The sequence below is a fragment of the Dendrobates tinctorius genome, unplaced genomic scaffold (assembly GCF_039654945.1).
Source record: "Dendrobates tinctorius isolate UK_male_01 unplaced genomic scaffold, ASM3965494v1 ptg000063l, whole genome shotgun sequence".
Classification (NCBI taxonomy): domain Eukaryota; kingdom Metazoa; phylum Chordata; class Amphibia; order Anura; family Dendrobatidae; genus Dendrobates; species Dendrobates tinctorius.
In genome coordinates, this window is record NW_027361731.1 from 1,016,965 (window position 1) to 1,029,977 (window position 13,013).

A 13,013-nucleotide genomic window follows, 5' to 3' on the forward strand; every position below is an offset into this window, starting at 1 on the left:
ACTGGTGTTCGTGGTGTACTGACCTGGGTCAGTGGTAAAGACTGTGTTCCTGGAGGGTTCAGTGAGCAAGGTCCTGGAGGGTCAGTGTTGGGAAGAGCCCTGGAGCACGTGGTATGACCTTGGACCTGGTGAGGCGTAAGTGTTGGGCAGTCTCAGGCCGAGACGGATGTCCTGAATAGCACCCGCTAAGCCCCTGGACCTGGTGAGGCCGGTGTGTTGGGAAACCCTGGAAAGAGGGTCGGCTCCCTGAATAGCACCCGGTGCGCCCTGTGTGTTGGACGGTCTCAGGCGGAGACGGTGCGTCCTGAATAGCACATAGACAGGACACGTGAGTTTTGTGTTGGTGAGGCCGGTGTTGGGAAACCCTGGGAGGAGGGTCGCTCCCTGAATTGCACCCGGTGTGCCCTGTGTGTTGGACGGTCTCAGGCAGAGACGGTACGTCCTGAATAGCACGCAGAAAAGACACGTGAGTTTTTGAGGTTTTTTGTGGTGTTTTTCTTTTCTTCTTTTCTCAACTCAGCCGGCGGTGGCTCAGTGGGAGTCAAGAAGGTGACAAGCGGCTTGAGGTGGCTCAGTGGGGTCACAAAGGTGACAAGCAGCTTCCGGTGGATCGGCGGGTCCACGAAGACGGCACAGCAGGAGCTACAGTGATTCCAGCCGCTGTGTGTGTGAACAGCAGCCGGTGGTTTCGGTGATCGGTGACAGCAGGAACTGTGGTGGTGCCATCAAGGACTTGTGTGGTATCGTTAAGACATAAACTGTGTTGTGTGAACTGTGGTCTGAGAAGACCGGTATAACGGACATGGGGAGATCCCGAAAGGGGGTGGAGTCCCAGAAGGGGGCGGTGACCCAAAGCGGGGTGGTAACCCAAAAAGGGGTGGAGTCCCGGGAGGGGGCGACAACCCAAAGTGGGGTGGTGATCCAGAAAGGGGCCAAGTTTGAAGGAATGACAGCACTGGTTGACTCAGTGGGTATGTCTGGAGTACCGCAGTGTATGTGTATGTCATTTCCAGAATGTGGGATATTCTTTCCGAATGATGACGGGCCACAAGTGTGTACCGTGATGCTCCACTGTGAAGGGATATCGGGACAGTTGGACTCAAAGAATCAGGTGACTCTGGTAGGAACTCCTCTCACTCTCTGTCTGACCAAGAAAATGGTCCAGGTTCGCTGTGCACATGGGGTCACAGTGAACTATGCTGTAGACAGAGTAGTGTTTAAGGAGTTCGGAGGCAGTAAGTGCCAAGTTGGCAGTATACCACCAGACTTAGTGTATGCCTGGGAGTGGGGCCGGGACTTGGTCAGGTTTGATGACCTATGCCAGGAGGATAGAGATGTGTCTACTGTAGGGCTAGCAGACACTGAGACGCTGACGCCTCCTAATGTGGACAGGCCAGACGTAGGGGCGACCGGAGAAAGAATGGCGTCGGACGAATTTACTGACCGGACGTCACCTGAAGGGTACATCAGTGTGAATGAGAAGGGTGGGGTAAACAAAAAGAGCGGAGCTGACACACAGAGAGAGAGTGTCTTGGGGGTTTACTGTACGGTGTGGTGTGACTGTGACGTGTCATTGCCAGTAGCCACCCCTAGGACAGAATCTAGTGCTGTGCTGACTGAAACTTGTGACAGGATGGATGGTAACCTGGTCAAGAAGATAATGGGAGTAGAGACACAGTCAGAGGGTAACTGGGGGGTTCACTCGGCTGACGGGACTAACCCAGGGGTACCCTTAGACGATATGATTAAAGAACTAATGGTGCAACACATACTGGCCAAAAGAGAACTAGAGCAGGAGATAGTTAATAAAAGAGACAGTGAAGGAACAGCTCGAAGGAGAAAGTGTTATGAGACAAATGGCCGAGCACAGAGTGAAAGAGCTCGAGAAAGAAGTCTTGAACCTCAGAGGTCACCTGTCAACGTTGCACAGTGTGAACAACACCTTAAGAGAGGATGTGGTAGGGCTTGAGAAAGAAGTCTTGGAGCTCAGAAGTCACCTGTCAACGTGGAAAAATGTGAACAAGACCCTTACAGAAAAAATGGAGGAACTCAGAGGAGTAGTTAAAAGTCTTCTGCGGGAGAAGTTGGATGAAGACTTACCGCGGGTGAGCGCAAGTGATGACAGGACAGAACGGCCAGTAGCCCTCGGGGCAAAGGGTCATGAAGGAACCAAGTCATGTGAAGTTGATGAGTTAAGAACGGAAGAAGACAGTCACCCGGTCGGGTCAACGGCAGTGAAGGAAGTGTCCGTGGTAAAGCTAGAGCCTTCGGTCCAGGAAGAGAGCAAGACCACAACATTCCAGTTTGTGATTGATGTACCAGAGGACATGCAAGGGGCCTGTGCAGAGGAAGGTGTGCATGAGGCTTTCAAGGAAGCGGTCAAGGCGTGTGAGGTGAACTGGGCACCTGAGACTCGGCAGTTGGTGATAGTATCGGACAGAGAAGATACGTCTACCCGAGTAGCTGTCCTAAAGGAGATGCATCTACAATGTCTCTACACTAAACAAAGGGTCAGGCAGAGTAATGTGAACGCTGCTCGACGTCTAGAATTAACAAAGGAGGCTATGGATCAGCTGGGTTTGCGGAAAGAGGTGGTACCGGTACCCAAAGCTCTGATTGGGAGAATCATTGGAAGATCCGGGAAGGTAATGCAAGACCTTGTAAATATCTCCGGTGTGGTGAGAGTGCGGATCCCTCCTGATGATGAAGACCAAGTATCTAGTGAGGTGGGTAGGATTCCCATCCTGGTGGTTGGCTCCGTGGAGAGCCTGAGAGACTTTCAGATGCTCTTGGAGTATCGAGTGAGGTACCTGCAAGAGATGGAGCAGTTGAGGCAGGACCGCCGGCGAATTAATAAAGAAGTACGGAATACCAGGTGGCGGCCGCCTACAACCCAACCAGATGTAAGAACTCGAAGAGTTCCGCCAAGAAGTGACAGGGCAGATGGCCGAAGAATGTCAGCAAGTGGTAGCTCAACCGGCAGGATGACGTTAAGAGACCGTAGTTCCTGTGAGACCCTGAATGAATCAGACTCAGGCCAGACAGTACAGTAGACCTGATTAGGACTGATGACCGTACCAACTGGGGGAGCTGGTCGGGGAACGGAACAAAGAGGAAGAGGAAGGTGGTGACTGGACCGTGTCTGATGACGCAGACAGACTATAACTGGAGGGTCAAAGATCAAGGCCGCTGGCGGGCGAGGGAGGGCCTAACGTGGAGAGGAGGCCGTATGACACTGGGAAAAGGTTCTCTCGACCTGTGGGGCAAGGTGTGATGCGTGCCCGGTCTCAAGAGCCTGATGTAAGGTTGTGTGTTCAACCCCACAAGTTTGAACAGAGGGGCGAGGTATGTGGTGTAGTAACCACTATGTCTGCTAGGGGGCGCTGTGTCGAGGTTCCAAGAGAAAGGATGTCTGGCAGAATCCGGAAGGATGGTTATGTATCTCAAAGTGGGTGGCTTTGAGATGGAGACTTAGTTATGCGTACTGAGCAGCACTGATATTGCTGCTGTGTTATTTCAAGGTATAAGGGAGAAGTCTCCAGGTAACTTGGCAGTTGGGGAGGCCAGTTACCTACAAACCCACCCAGGGGTGTGTCTGAAAACGCCTGTATTAAAAAGCTAAGTGTGTGAAGGACCTGTGATGAGGTCATAGTCGCATGACCCGGTGGGCATGGCTATAGACCATATAATATGGCCAGGGTAGGTCACATGTGGTGAATGCTGGGACCTGGTTGGTCCAGTGTTTAAGGTCCTGCAGAGATGGAGCTTCCTCCCAGACAGCACGTGTGAAGTGGCTGGGAGCAATGGCGATGTGTGCCTGAGAGTTCCCTGGAGGGAATGAACGTGTGCGGAATGCTGAAGCCGCATGAGGAACCCTGACGTGGGTGAGATAATTGTGAGGCTAAGTGAGCCTGGGAACTGGACATTGATAATAAGAGTGAAGCATTATAATGGACGCTATGCTGGTAATGCTGTTAAGTGAACTTTCTGTTGCTGCTGTGGTTTATGAGGCGTGAATAAACCGCAAGGACTGTATGATTTGATGGAAAATCCGTGCCTGAACTGGTTTTTGTTCGCTGCAAGCGAGAATCCCCTAAGTAGATGACAGTGCTACCTCACATTGCACACGCTTAATCTCGTTACCTGTATAAAAGACACCTGTCCATACAATCACATTCCAACCTCTCCACAATGGCCAAGACCAAAGAGCTGTCTAAGGGCACCAGGGACAAAATTGTAGACCCGCACAAGCCTGGGATGAGTTACAGCACAAAAGTCAAGCAGCTTGGTGAGAAGACAACAACTGTTGGCACAATTATTAGAAAAATGGAAGGAATACAAGATGACTGCCTATCTTCCTTGTCTCGTGGGGTATGGATGATTCTGAGAAAGGTCAGGAATCAGCCCAGAACTACACGGGAGGACCTGGTGAATGACTTGAAGAAATCTGAGAACACAGTCTTAGACATTACCGTTAGTAATACAGCACACCGTCATGGATTAAAATCCTGTATGGCATGCAAGGTTCCCCTTTTCACGCCAGCAAGCCACCTCCAGGCCCATTTGAAGGTCACCAATGACCTTCTGGAAGAACCAGAGGAGGCATAGGAAAGGTCAAGTGGTCAGATCAGACTAAAAGAGAACTTTTTGGTATCAACTCCATACACTATGTGTGGAGGAACAAGAAGGATGAGTACAACCCCAAGAACACCATCCCAACTATGGAGCATTGTAGGGTAAACACATTATACTTTGCAGGTGCTTTTCTGCAAGGGGACAGGATGACTGTACCGTATTGAAGAAAGGATGGAGGGGTCATGTATCGGGAGATTTTGGCTAACAACCTCCTTCCCTCAGTAAGAACATTGAAGAGGAGTCGAAGCTGGGTCTTCGAGCAGAACAATGACCAGAAACACGCAGACGTGGTAACTAAGGAGTGGCTACTTAAGAAGAATTTCAAGGTCCTGGAGTGGCCTAGCCAGTCTCCAGATCTGAACCCAACAGAAAATCTTTGGAGGGAACTGAAACTCAATGTTGCCAAGCGACAGCTACGAAAACTGAAATATCTGGAGAAGATCTGTATGGAGGAGTGGGCCAAAAATCCTGTTTTTCTATTGTATCAAATACTTATTTCATGCAATAAAATTCAAATTAATTATTTAAAGGGAACCTGTCACCTCTTTTTGCCATTATAAGATGAGGCCACTGCCTTTCAGTGCTTACCTACAGTATATGACCTGCAAGATAAGAAAAATAAGTTTTATTATACTCACCCGAGGGGCGGTCCGGTGTGGTCTGATGGGTGTTGTAGGTCCGGGTCTGGCATCTCTCATATTCGTGCGATGTCATCCTCCTGCTTGCTTCGTGTTGTGCTCCTGCGCAGGCGTAATTCTCTGACCTGTTAAGGGCAGAGCAAAGTACTGCAGTGCGCCGGTGCCGGGAAAGGTCAGTGAGGCCCAGCGCCTGCGCACTGCAGTACTTTACTTTGTCCTCAACAGGGCAGAGAAGTCTGCCTGCGCGGGAGCGCAATACCGGGGAGCAAGAAGATGGGAGGCGCCGGACCCGAACCTGCGACACCCATTGGACCAGACCGCATCGGACCGCCCCCCGGGTGAGTATAATAAAACTTATTTTTCTTATCGTTCATGTCCAACCAGGGGCTTATCTACAGGATTATAGAATGCTGTAGATAAGCCCTGAAAGGCAGTGGCCGCATCTTATAGCAGCAAAAAGAGGTGACAGGTTCCCTTTAAAAATCATACAATGTGATTTTCTGTTCTTCATTGTTAGATTCTGTCTCTCACAGTTGAAGTATTCCTACAATAAAAATTACAGACCTCTCCATTCTCTGTAGGTGGGAAAACTTGCAAAATCTGCAGTGTGTCACATACTCATTTTCCCTACTGTATCCTAAGAAAATGTGTTCTCCAAGAATCAAATAGCGCTCTTTCCCTCCCGAGTCTCGCTGTGTGGGTGTGAAGTTCTGTACAGTCACATATGGGGTATTCGCACATTCATCTGAAATTGACAAATTTTGGTGCCATTTTTACCTATTTCCCCTTGTAAAAAGGTAAAAATGGGGCTAAAACAATTTTTTGGTGGTAAAATGTAATTATTTCTTCATCGACCAATGGTATAAAATTCTGGGACAAAGTTGAACTAATTGTGAGGTGGAGTTTGTAGAATGGGGTCTCTTATTGGGGGTCCTGCTGTTCTGGGACTCTGATAATGTGACATGGCCCCCTCGGACCGTCGCTCCTTCCCTTCTGAGCTTTCCACCACTTATGGGGTATCAGCGCACTCAGGAGAAATTGTGGAACAAATTGTTTCTGTTTTCTCCTATTTTCCCTTTGATAATTCCAGACTTGGGGACAGAGCAACAATTTAGTGGAAACAATGGTCGTATCTCATGTACTCCGCTCAGTGTTATACCATTCTGTGACTCCCTGAGGGTTAGGAATCCTCACTGCCCCCGAGATGAGTCCCCCAGAGGTGGAGGGGGTAACATGGGGTCACTTGTGGGGTCTCTGCTGTTGGCTTGTCAGGGGCTCTTCACGTGACATGGCGTCCGCAATCTATTCCAGCCACAATGGCGTCCCTTCCCTTCCGAGCCTATGGGGCATCGGCGCACTCAGGAGACATTGCACAGCACAGTGTATGGGGTCATTGCTCCTCTTACCTTTATGAAAAGGCAAAGTAACATTTTTGTGAGGAAAACAGTTAAATTGTCATTTTTTCCTTCCACATTGCTTAAATTCCTGTCACACTATCCGAATTCAGATATTGTCCTGTCAGGAGAATACAGGGAATAAGGGGTTAATAGGACTCACAGGAGGAACCAGTCCAGAAAGGAGAAGATCCAGCGAATGTCTGCCACATATATGGCTGCTCTGTGCGCACAGGACCTGTGATGAGGTCACAGCAGGGGAGGAGTCAGGGGTCACATGATCAGCGGCCTCAGTGTATGTAGGGCTCTGCTGCGCTCCCCATAATCAGCTGCATGTGTCGCGGCTGTGTGATATCTCAGCACATGTATGGAGGGTCTGTGTGTTAGGGAATTCTCACATGGACTCAGTCTGTCTACAATTCACAAATCATGCAGCTGAGATGACGAAAACTAAATCTCCGAGCACGCCAAAATACTCGGAGGCCACCCGAGCAACCATGCTACTCGCCCATCACTGATTACGATGTGACCTGAAAGACTTATCCAGAAGAATTGTTTAGTGGAAATCACATGTGCGCCTTCATTTTCCTGAGGAAGAAGTTCCTGTAACTTCGAAACGCGAAGAATAAAGCCACAATTTCTCATTAACCCACGCATGGACTGACGTCTCTTCAGTCGTTCAGCAGCGCAGAGGATTTCTACTAAATAATTCTTCTGGAGAAGCATCTCTAGGAGCTCAAAGAGATTCACGGAACTTCTCATTAAGTTTAATAGCAAGACCCCTATTACCCCTTACTGACATCAGGCGTAATGGTACACCGATGTCCAGGCTCGGTCTGGCCTGGCGGGGTACCGGGGAATCCCCCAGTGGGCCCTCCCTTTGGCTGTGGGAAGGAGCCAGCCAGAGGAGAAGTCAAAAAAAAAAAGGGGCGCGGGCCCTTTAAAAGAGCAGGGGGCGCGCACGCAGCGTTCCTTACCTGAACGGCTGCAGCGCGCGTGCCAATTGATAGTGGCATGTGTGCGCCCTGTGTATGACGTCAGTGTCATGCTACGGGCGCACACATCCACCGCTGGCCAGGGGGGGACCTGGATGGGTGCACATAACGGAGGGGGCTTGGATGGATGCACATAGCGGGGGAGGCCTGGATGGATGCACATACAAGGGATGGGGGCCTGGATGAATGCACATACAGGGGATGGGGGGCCCTGGAAGGATGCACATACAGGGGATGGGGAGGGAGCTGGATGGATGCACATACAGGGGATGGGGGCCTGGATGAATGCACATACAGGGGATGGGGGCCCTGGATGGATGCACATACAGGGGATGGTGGGCCCTGGATGGATACACATACAGGGGATGGTGGGCCCTGGATGGATACACATACAGGGGATGGTGGGCCCTGGATGGATACACATACAGGGGATGGGAGGCCCTGGATGGATACACATACAGGGGATGGGGGGCCCTGGAAGGATGCACATACAGGGGATGGTGGGCCCTGGAAGGATGCACATACAGGGGATGGGGGGCCCTGGAAGGATGCACATACGGGATGGGAGGCCCTGGAAGGATGCACATACAGGGGATGGGAGGCCCTGGAATGATGCACATACAGGGGATGGGAGGCCCTGGAAGGATGCACATACAGGAGATGGGAGGCCCTGGATGGATACACATACAGGGGATGGGGGGCCCTGGAAGGATGCACATACAGGGGATGGTGGGCCCTGGAAGGATGCACATACAGGGGATGGGGGGCCCTGGAAGGATGCACATACGGGATGGGAGGCCCTGGAAGGATGCACATACAGGGGATGGGAGGCCCTGGAATGATGCACATACAGGGGATGGGAGGCCCTGGATGGATCATGCACATACAGGAGATGGGAGGCCCTGGATGGATGCACATACAGGGGATGGGAGGCCCTGGATGGATACACATACAGGGGATGGGAGGCCCTGGAATGATGCACATACAGGGGATGGTGGGCCCTGGAAGGATGCACATACAGGGGATGGGGGGCCCTGGAAGGATGCACATACAGGGGATGGGGGGCCCTGGAAGGATGCATATACAGGGGATGGGGGGCCCTGGAAGGATGCACATACAGGGGATAGGGGGCCCTGGAAGGATGCACATACAGGGGATGGGGGGCCCTGGAAGGATGCACATACAGGGGATGGTGGGCCCTGGATGGATACACATACAGGGGATGGGGGGCCCTGGAATGATGCACATACAGGGTAGGAGGGCCTGATGCAGGCACATACAGGGGATGGAAGGGGACTGGAAGGATGCACATACAGGGGAGAGGGGTCTGGATGCAGGCACATACAGGGGATGGAGGGGGACTGGAAGGATGCACATACAGGGGAGAGGGGTCTGGATGGATGCACATACAGGGGAGGAGGGCCTAGATGCAGGCACATACAGGGGAGGGGGGAGCCCTGGATGGATGCACATACGGAGGGGCCCAGAATAGATGATTGTGCGGGGGGGCAGGTTGGATACACGTACGGGAGGGAGCTAGGATGGCTATACATGGGGGCCAGGGGTAGGACAAGGGGCCAGGATGGATACACACACGGGGGGAGGGACAGGGCAAGGGGCCTGGATGGATACCCATTCGGGGGGGCAGAATGGGTACATGTGGGGGGCCCAGATGGATACATATGGGGGGCCAGGATAGATGTATATGTGGGGCAGTATAAGAGACGAGGATGGATATATGAGGGAGCCAGGATGCATACTGTATATGTGGGGGGCCAGGATGGATTTATGGGGCACAGGACAAGGGACCAGGATGCATATATATGGGGGGTCTGGAGGCATATATATATATGGGGGGCCTGGATGGATATATGGGGGAGGGGCAGGACAAGGAATCAGGATGCATATATATGGGGGGTCTGGAGGCATATATATATGGGGGACCTGGATGGATATATGGGGGAGGGGCAGGACAAGGAACCAGGATGCATATATATGGGGGGTCTGGAGGCATATATATATGGGGGGCCTGGATGGATATATGGGGGAGGGGCAGGACAAGGGACCAGTATGCATATATATAGGGGGGCCTGGATGCATATAAATGGCAAGCCAGGATGGATTTATGGGGCAGCCAGGATGGATATATGGGGGGAGGTGGTGGCCAGGATGAATATATGGAAGGGGGTAGGATGGATATATGAGTGGGCAAGAATTCATATATGGGGGGCCAGGATGGATATATGGGGGGAAGGGACCAGGATGCAGATATATGGGGGCCCAAGATAGATTTATGGGTGAGGGGGGCAGGGCAAGGGACCAGGATGCAGATATATGGGGAGGGGCCAGGGTGGATATATATATAGGGGAGGCAGCTTGCATATATATAGGGCCAGGATGGCTATATGGGGGGGGCAGGACAAGGGACCAGGAAGGATATATGCGGGTCCAGGAGAGATATATGGTGAGGCAGGACAAGGGACATATGAGGGCCAGTATGTATACCTGGGGAAGCGGGATGATATCTGGGGGCCAGTCTGGACAAGGGACATAGGGGGTCAGGCTGGGCAAGATTATTAACTAAAGGGGGCAAGGATGAGGGACTTTATTACTGTTTGGGGGCCAGAATGAGGAATATGATATATAAGTTTATGGTGACAAGTGGGGAACATAATTTCTTTAGGGTCCAATTAGGGACATTATTGCTACTGTAATGTAATTACTTTTTAGGAAACGGTTTTCCATGGAGGGAACAAAAGGGGATCCTGTTACTGTGCAGGGCGGTACTACGTTGCTTTTCTTCTTCATCTGACATAGTGTAGAAGTCAGGGAAAAAGTAAGGAAAATGTTCTGGAATCAATCAGCTATTGATGACTGTGTGTTATTTTTTGCAGCGACGAGTCCTGGCTGGAAGAAGTGACGGCGGTCTGTGCTGGTTGAAGAAAAGCAAAGATGAAGGACTTCAACTACAGATGGCACTGGTGAGTCAGTGTATTACATGCACACACACTATACACTATATACTGTGTACCGAGCTCCTTTGTATAATGTTACTGGTGATCACTGTATTACCTGCACACTAAATGCTATAGACAGAGATCCCGTGTATAATGTCACTGGTGATCACTGTATTACCTGTACGCTGACACTATATACAGATCTGTGTATAATGTCACTGATGAGCCCTGTATTACATGTACACTGACACTATATATAGAGTTCCTGTGTATAATGTCACCAGTGAGTACTGTATTACCTGTACACTGACACTATATACAGAGCTCCTGTGTATATTGTTACTGGTGATCACTGTATTACCTGTACACTATATACAGAGGTCCTGTGTATAATGTCACTGGTGATCACTGTATTACCTGTACACTGACACTATATATAGCGTTCCTTTGTATAATGTCACCAGTGAGTACAGTATTACCTGTACACTGACACTATATACAGAGCTCCTGTCTATAATGTTACTGGTGATCACTGTATTACTTATCTCTCCACAGGATTCAGAATCGCCCGATCTATTAATCTTTTTTTATATTAACTTGATTGCTAAACGGCGTAGCGAGAAAAATGTCAAAACGCCAGAATTACGTTTTTTGGTCACTCGACATTGCATTAAAATGCAATAACAGGTGATCAAAAGATCGTATCTGCACCAAAATGGTATTATTAAAAACGTCAGCTCAGCATGTAGAAAATAAGCCCTCACCCCACCCGAGATCATGAAAAATGGAGACGCTTTTTTTTAACAAAGTTTGGAATTTTTTTCAATACTTAAATAAAAAAGAACCTAGACATGTTTGGTGTCTATGAACTCGCAATGACCTGGAGAATCATAATGGCAGGCCAGTTTTAGAATTTTGTGAACCTAGTAAAAAAACAAGTGTGGGATTGCCCTTTTTTTGCAATTTCACCACACTTGGAATTTTTTTCCCCGTTTTCTAGTACATGACATGGTAAAACCAATGGTATTGTTCAAAAGTACAACTCATCCCTCAAAAAACAAGCACTCACATGGCTTTTTTGACGGAGAAATAAAAAAAGTTATGGCTCTGGGAAGAAGGGGAGCGATAAGTGCAAAACCAAAAAAAGCTCTGTGAGTTAAGAGGTTAAATATTGAGTACCAACTCGATGAAGCATTTACAGTGACATGTAAAAGTTCAGGCACCCCTGGACAGAAATCCTTTTATTGGGAACAGTTAAGCAAGTTGAAGATATCATCGTTAGGAAAAGCCAGGTGATGAAAATTTCCCAGCTTTATAAAAACCCAGCCTCCTCTAACCTTGTGCCAAAAAACAGCAGCCATGGGTTCTTCTAAGCAACTGCCTAGCACTCTGAAAATGAAAATGGTGGAGACCCAAAAACAGGAGAAGGCTGTAAGATGATAGCAAAGAGTTTTCTTCAAGTTGTCCTTTCCTCAGTTCTAAATGCAATTAAGAAATAGCAGTTAACAGGAACAGTGGAGGTCAAGATAAGGTCTGGAAGATCAAGCAAAGTTTCAGCAAAAGCTGCTCGTAGGACTGCTTGAAAAGCAAATCAGAACCCCTGCTTGACTGCAAAAGACCTTCAGAAAGTTTTAGCAGACTCTGGTGTTGTGTCAAATTGTTCTACTGTTCAGAAACACGTGCACAAATATGTCCTTCATGGATGAACATGTTAACAAGCTTTATGCATTTTGGAAACAAGTCCTGTCGATCAATGAGGTTAAAGTAGAACTCTGGCCATAATTATCAAAGGAATGTATGGAGAAAAAGTGCAGAGAATTTCTAGAAAAGAATATCTTGCCCACCATTAAGCATGGGGAAGGATAAATCATGCTTTGGGGTTGTGCTGCAGCCATTGGAGCGGTGGAACATTTCTCATGTAGAGAGGACAATGGATTCAATGTAATTTCAGCAAATTCTTGATACAAACATAACACCATCTGTAAAGAAACTGAAGATAAAAGGAGGATGGCTTCTACAAATGGATAATGATCCTAAACACACATCAAAATCCACAGTAGACGACCTCAAAAGGTGCAAGCTGAAGGTTTTACAATGGCCCTCACAGTCCCATGATCTAAACATCATTGAAAATCAGTGAATGCAAGATGACCAGGAATCTCAATCATAACATGTCCCTAGTATGCTGCTTCCTCATTTAAAAACATTAACACACTCCTTCCGCAGTGACATCACTAGAATTAATTATATGAAAACATATGTAGTGGATCAATAAATTTCAATATCAAAATATACACAATATTCCAAACTTTAACCCCTTAACGTCCAATGACGGGGATAATCCGTCATGGCAGGATGTCCGTTCCCGCATCATGACGGGTTATCCCCATCATA

General features: G+C 49.0%; 1 protein-coding gene and 1 pseudogene across 1 annotated transcript in view; both read right to left on the reverse strand.

Annotated features, from left to right (window-relative positions):
* LOC141094157 (uncharacterized) overlaps positions 1–6,935 on the reverse strand; it is a 51,651-nt pseudogene extending 44,716 nt beyond the window's left edge.
* The window catches only part of LOC141094147 (uncharacterized), a 248,201-nt gene that overhangs the window by 205,936 nt on the left and 29,252 nt on the right, over positions 1–13,013 (reverse strand). The window lies entirely within an intron of this gene.